The sequence below is a fragment of the Leptonotus elevatus genome, chromosome 5 (assembly GCF_054856555.1).
Source record: "Leptonotus elevatus isolate MCC_2025b chromosome 5, RoL_Lele_1.0, whole genome shotgun sequence".
Lineage (NCBI taxonomy): Eukaryota > Metazoa > Chordata > Actinopteri > Syngnathiformes > Syngnathidae > Leptonotus > Leptonotus elevatus.
Genome location: NC_141243.1, coordinates 24,049,851 through 24,056,755, shown reverse-complemented (window position 1 = coordinate 24,056,755; position 6,905 = coordinate 24,049,851). Strand labels below are relative to the sequence as shown.

At 36.8% G+C, this 6,905-nt stretch overlaps 1 long non-coding RNA gene across 1 annotated transcript; it reads right to left on the bottom strand.

Moving 5' to 3' along the window:
* Window positions 1-5,582: 5,582 nt before the first annotated feature.
* LOC147174417 (uncharacterized) lies at window positions 5,583-6,507 on the bottom strand. The gene is made up of 3 exons (XR_015094784.1): window positions 6,440-6,507; window positions 6,294-6,360; window positions 5,583-5,735 (listed from the first exon to the last, which is right to left on the bottom strand). It is a non-coding gene; the product is annotated as an uncharacterized LOC147174417 (long non-coding RNA).
* Between the last annotated feature and the right edge of the window lie 398 nt (window positions 6,508-6,905).

Below are 6,905 nucleotides of genomic sequence, written 5' to 3'. Positions count from 1 at the left end.
CAGTACAGTGGTACATTCCTGTTACTTTGATTGTAAAAACTTGAACGGTCTACCATTGGATTGAAATGGAAATTAAAACATGTACACTGTATGCTTAGTCAATGCTGCTCCCATTTTAGTTCAATGAGGCTGATGACAAGTTTGATATTGACACCAGTGGTGATCGTGCAAATCCCCCTCAGCACACTGTTGGGTGTGTAGATCACTCCTTTCCACCCGCCGTGTTGGAGCTAATGTTGGGTGACACTCAGACACCCTGGCTGATGTGTTTTGGCACTGCGAAGATCCCAGCTGTGCATTTACATATGCAATGACCCAGATTAGCATCCTTCCTCACACTCCATCAACACTGATTAGGCAAACCCTGTTTAAAGTAACGGTTGTCCGGCGTGTCGCTGAGACCTGAGCAAGCTCACTGGGTGTTTGTGTACCATCTCAATATGATTGCTCACTGACTTGACAATGTCTGCAAAGTAGGTGAAAGATTAATTAAAAAGCTAATTTTCAAAACCAATGACATGCATTTTAAGCTCATGTTTTTGACTTTAATTTTATTGTTCAGTCAATCGTTAGAGAAAATTTTGTGCAATTATCCGTTTAAAAAAAAAGTCATTGCTACAAACTGTTTTTTTTACAAGACAAGTTTGGTCTCAGCTAAATATGAGCCTTAAACATTGACAGTACAGTACGGCATGGTGTAATGTGCCCCTTCCCCCTGTCCAGTGAATATTTATGCCCAAAGATGCTGAGTATTACTTTTGATTATCAACTAAAAAGTGCATTTAAAAAATTATAATTCCTGACCTATATAGTGTCTTGTAAAACATTCTTGAGAAGTATTATGTAACAATCATCTCCACGCTTATTGTAATTGATCAGAGCATTAATCAACATAAATTTTTGTCGAACCCTTTCATACACACGTTATTATGATAAAAAAGCATCACTCGTGACACTTTCCACTTTCTTTTCCATTGCAGCTGATACTGACAGCAGTAGCGTTTGGCTCTGGCTGCCGTCGCTGTTGGTTATTTACAATGCATATCTTGTGTTATGAAGAAAAAGCAAGCTGTGGCGCATCACTAACATTCATGCTGTACTTTGTGTTCTAATTGGCCTGTTGGCTAAGATGAATAAGGAGATAATATAATTAACCCTAATTTCCCAAACAGCATCAGGACATCAGCAGTGAATAAATAACTGCGAAGTAGATGTGACTGTGTGTCTTTACATGGTAAATTGGTTGAGCATCGAAAGTGGCACCAGTGATGCGCTGTTTGCTCAGTGGTACCGCAGTGCATATAATGCTGATACAACCTGGTCCTCGTTAACTTTTATATTATTATGCTGTGAAAATGATCATCACATGAGTATCACTTCAGCCCCACTTCCCTTATATACTATTTCAAAAAAGCAGGGGAACAATTACTAAAGTGGAAAAAAGTGACAACATGTGCATTCATTGAGTTAATTATTTCGGTAAAAATTCTAATTATATGCAATGAATGTTTTGAGTGTGTGCATAAGCAATGTGGACATATTTTGCCTAGAGATGGAAGGAGCTAATTTTGCTTACCAGAGATATTTTTATTTAAGACTGAAAATGTGGAAAATACTGATCTTGGCTCATAATGATGTTGTTTATGTTTGCTCAAGTAACCTATTAAACCTGAGCGGGAGCCTACTTTAACTAACAGCATGCTAGTAATGTGGTCTCAGTCATTGGAGGAGGCTACTCATTACTTTTACATGCTGAATACACATTTTTCAAACTCACTATGTTCCCTGCTATTGTTCAGACTGTGAATGCAGCATTTTCTTATTGTTAGAACGCGCCAAAAGATATGCTGTGCTTTGCATACACATAGCCACGAGTGTACAGAGGTGCAATTGGGGTTGAGGGCTAATTTATTCTCTAAAGGAGAACTGCATATACTTGCTTTTACAGAGCATTAGAATGTAACTGTAACTGTTGTTGCTGTGGATGGATAAGTATGTTCAGTGTTGTGTAAAATACACCATTACATTTGTTTAAATATGGTTCTAATGTCCATAACTCAAATTTCACTGATTTCTTCATCAATATATATTTTCCTACAACAAAAATGTGTTTTCTCCTTCTCTGTATTCATCTATCTATCTATCTATCTATCTATCTATCTATCTATCTATCTATCTATCTATCTATCTATCTATCTATCTATCTATCTATCTATCTATCTATCTATCTATCTATCTATCTATCTATCTATCTATCTATCTATCTATAAATATATATCTACATATATATATATATATATGTATATATATATATGTATGATAACACTTTGGCAGCAGACAGAGTTTTGTGTGATGCAAAAGAAGATTATTTGAAACGTTGTACTTTAAAATAACCATTGAGATGATTATTGAGTAGGCCTTTGCAACTGTAGTCAGTTTGATTATTGAATACTTACAACTGCAGGTTGTGCTGTTGCAGTGGCTGGGGTGTCGTATTGTCATTGTGACATCTGAAACTGATGGGAGGAAGAGGAATGAAAATGATATAGATAGATATAGGCTTTTGTATCTTGGGAGTGCCTCGCTCAGATGAGCTTCCTCCAGGGATTCCTTCAGCTACTGGCCTACCATAATTATGGCTCAAGGTCAGCTCCTTGTGCTCCATCAAAGGTGATGCTGGTGACCTTCTACCAGTAGAACTCAAAAATATTTAGCTGTTGTTTTTAAATAATAATAATTATGGTTATTCATATAATCATTGTCATATTACATAGACACATACATTGCTCATATATGAAAATCCAATTTTATTGAATACTGTACATCACTTTTTCACCTCTATATATCTTTTGATTTAAAGTAAGTCAGTGCATAAAATATTAGTGTCATTCATGCAGCAGTTCCGCAAGGTTCTGTATAAGATCCTAAATTATTTATACTATATTTAAATGACATTTATGCAGTATCTAAAATTTGTAATGCTTGCAGATGTAAACGACATGTGCCAAGCAAAGCTTTTGTGACCATCTTGGCGGTTCTTGTTCTTTCTTTATACTTTCTTTTGTAGACTGATTCTCAGTTTTACTATTGAATGTGTTTTGATGAGGTGCAAAATGCAAATTTTATCGCATGCACGATCAAGTTTCTTTTTTCCCCTTTTTTCTTTTGGTGTGTCTGTGAGAACCTGGTGATATTCACAAATAAAACATGGCCTGGAAGTCACATGACTGCGCAAATATATAATAAATATAAACCACCTCACAGCTCTCAATTTCAAGAAGAACAACCCTGGCCTCACATAAAGCCCATGTTTGCACATAAGTGTAGGTAAAATCTGTTTCATAATGAGCTGCATGTGCCCATGTCAAACATGGAAACTTCGGCCTACAAAAGCTCAATGTCTAACTGGAGAAAGTACGTTGAGGTGAGTTTTAGGTGTTTCGATTGTTATTTGGTTGTATGTTAACAGTTCTATGGTCATGGAGAAAATACAAACACCACACAGGAAGTCCAAAATTAGAACCCTTTACCTCAGAACAGTGAGGCAGACATACTAACCACTAGTCTACCTTGCTGCCATCTGCATTTTCATTTGAGATATACTGTAAATATGATCAAGAACCATGAAAGGTGGTCTCTTGATGCTAATATATTTTCTACACATAATCGGATACCAATATTTTATTTCACATTCAAGAGTTGAATTATGCCTAAAGTTGTGAAAGACATCAAATATGCATGGAGGCAAGGAGCACAATTTATGAGGGACAGAGTTATTCAATATTTAGTATTCAAGCTGCTAGTTCAGTCAAAGGTGCAGGTTGAGGGGGGACTCCAGATCACTCTAGCAGACCCCGAGCAGCTTATGGGATAGAGAGTGAGGCCAGTCACTGGGCTTAGCTCAATGCTGGGCTCATCTCATCAAACGGCTGTCAGACAGACACCTGCCGCAGTGAAAGCAGTCATTCATCACTTTTATTTTGTACTATGCATTGATTCAAATAGACTTTTGGTTGTTGTTTTACAACTGTAATTGGAAAGTGGTTTCAATCATGCCCAATATTAAACAGACAAGATTGTAAGCACACAGACGGATGAATAGATAACACCTCTACCAGAGCTGTTTTCTGACTGCATGAGGCTCCTCCACAGCCAAGTGCACACAGCTTGCTTGTGTCACTTTCAATTATGACTCATCCACTTTCTATTTAACAGTAATTGAGCCAGAGGCGCTCTCTCCATTTAACATCACTCATATCCATGAATGAAATATGTATCTCTGTTCATGTCCAACAGAAGCCTCCGGTGGGACTTGGTAGGAGTATTGAAGATATGGGGTGAAGTGAGGTTGGATAAGAATTCCTTCAGGGATGATGGGGCATTTGAAAAGTACCCACAACACATGTTTGCCAATCACACACAATCAAAACCAATTAGGTAAACTTGTGGGGTGTCACTACTCAGGAATTCAAATTCCATAGCTCAGGTTGTAGTTCCAATAGGGTGTGTTAAACGAAACAATACATACTGTACATGTGAACATGTGGGTCTGGAGCATTCTCAAAAGACTGCGATTGATTGTCAGATTCGCTCATTGACCAACACTTTCATTATCGATCCACAAGGTTGTTGTTGTTTTTTGTAGCTAACTGAATTTGTTGTATGAAACAGAAGTTCATGCCGTGCAACGGAAGCAAGCATCATGGTAAAGTTGTTTAACTTTAACCAACATTATAGGGACTTTTAGAAACGCTCACCTACCATACTTAAGGATAAAAAGCGGCCAAACTTTACATAATTTTTTTGAATTTTCGCGCACACGCACACACACATATATATATAACACATGGTTGGCATGCTCCTCTTCTTCAACTTGCTCTGAATACAGATAAGTATATATGTAATTAGTATTACATCATACTTCAATACATTGATGGTGTACAACAGGAAAATAAAATAATAACCTGATGTAGGTGCTGCTCAGGCCCTAATTACCAAACTAAATACAGCATGTGTTTTTTAATACACATTTAACATATTTACTTGCACATCCACATGTAGTCTGTGAAAGGTCGACCTTTCTTCCCCAAACCATGTACAAAAGGTGTTTCAAGACAGCATTCACTTGTCACCTAACCTCTGTCAAATTCAACTAAATTCATGAGGGCCAGAAACTTTACAGCCACACCATCATATAATAAATGTGCATTCTTCATCTATTTAGTTGTGCTGCATCTTTTATCCATTTTTATGACCAAGGAACATTGTATGGTCTTAAAGGTCCGTTGCAGAGTTTAAAAGTTTAAAATTTTAATTTTAAAGATTTTTCTAGATCATTCATGCTCCACCAATGCTCAGATGAGTACAAAGAGCCCTGACTTGTTATCTGCGACTGCATCTATCAGCCTGTATCCCTTCAGTATTTCTTCCTTGGGGGTGGGGAGGAGTGGAGGGTGACGTCATTCTCGTTCCTTGTGGAAATTGTTCCGTGAGGATCCAATTTAGTCCAAGTCAAAAGTCAAGGAGGAATAGTCAAAGTCATAGAACGTATCCAAAAAGGTGATCTTGTTGTTGGTCAACAAGGTTAGCACGATCCTACCACAAGGCCGTTGGTTAGAAGGTGTGGTAATCGTTCCTTGTTCGTTGTGGGTAGCTCGCCATCAATGGATCACTGATGCAACTTGTAGGAAAACTGGAGCTTCACCAATCTTTCTAGCATCAGAAAAAAAACTGACCTGTATAAAGCACAGGCTTAGAATTCAGGATACTTGATACAAAATAATCTAGTAAATTTTCTAGGTGTTGTACAACATAAATTTATTTTCAGTAAGGAAAATAAAATAGCATGGTTGTAGGAAAGGAAAGTGACAACCAGTATTTTCCGTTAAAGTCAAAATATAGCATTTTAACCTTAATAATTACAATGGATTTCAATGATGATGAGGTAATACGCATGACTCACATTCTCAATGTGGAGTATTCTTTTAACCATTTTAAATAACTTAATCCATTTTGAATAACTTAAAATAAAATTACTTCCTTCTATCGAGAGTAGCTTAAACCTCAAATCACAATCAGGAAGAAGAAAAAAAGGGTCAGTACTTCACAAGAAAATAGTTTTTGTTTGTGAACAATCAGTATAAATTTCCCCTTTAGGTCACAAAATAAAATATATTCTTCAGAAACAATATAAAAGGTGCAAAAATATATCTAGAAAGCTGCTAGCTTAGCCTCATTCACTTTGTGGTGTCCTTTACACACAATCACAAGAGAACTTTCTAGAGCTAGCTTACCAAAGAAGGGGGTTTTCCATCCAAAAAGTCTGGGTAGTAAAAGGCCTCCTTGTGAGTTCTCGAACGTCTAAAATGACATTTACACGCTTTTACAATCACGGACAAATAAATGTTAGGAGCCAAAGAAATTAACCAAGTTTCCATACCGTTTCCCTTGGTTTACATTCACAGTTCAAACGGAAGAAATCAGAAGCCAGTGCTCGGTTGTATTTGCGATGTTAAGCCAGAGTAAGTATTTCAAAGCACTACTTCTGGTTTCTTTACAAAATAAACTTACGGTTTCCCCCCAAAAAATAATAGATAGGACTCAAAAGTAAAATACATGTATTTGCAAATAATGATTGGAAATAAATAAATGTGATTTGTTAACCCATTTTAGGTGGGTTACATACAGATTATCAGAAAAAAAAGTTGATTTGGTGCTGAGTTGTTTGAATTGTAATGTTGCTTGTCCTGGCCACAAAAGAGAGTTTTTAAAAGACAAACAGAAAAAAAATCTTTCCATTTCCTCTTTCTTCATCACATTAGGTTTCCTCGCTTCTTTTCTTTCATTCTTGTTTTCTAGAAAATGCCACCACATACGTAGTGGAGCAATGCCTTTGCCCCCTGTGA